Below are 298 nucleotides of genomic sequence, written 5' to 3'. Positions count from 1 at the left end.
GGTTTATATAGTCTAAACGTGTGAGGTGATGTGCAGGAGGTGTGGCAGTCGGAAATTGGGACATCCTGGAAAAGAAAACACACGTGTGTGTGTGTGTGTGTGTGTGTGTGTGTGTGTGTGTGTGTGTGTGTGTGTGTGTGTGTGTGTGTGTGTGTGTGTGTGTGTGGCTGTGCGTGCTTGTGTGTGCGTGTTCGTTTGTACAAGGTGATTAAAGAGACTACAACTAAACTCTCAACAAAATCGTTCAATTAGAATCGAAACACACCTCACTTTACCCAAAACAAAAGTTGAAACATAG

The sequence above is a fragment of the Gadus chalcogrammus genome, chromosome 2, assembly GCF_026213295.1.
Source record: "Gadus chalcogrammus isolate NIFS_2021 chromosome 2, NIFS_Gcha_1.0, whole genome shotgun sequence".
NCBI classification, from domain to species: Eukaryota; Metazoa; Chordata; class Actinopteri; order Gadiformes; family Gadidae; genus Gadus; species Gadus chalcogrammus.
The sequence above is the reverse complement of the archived record's forward strand: the minus strand, read 5'-3'. Positions refer to the sequence as shown.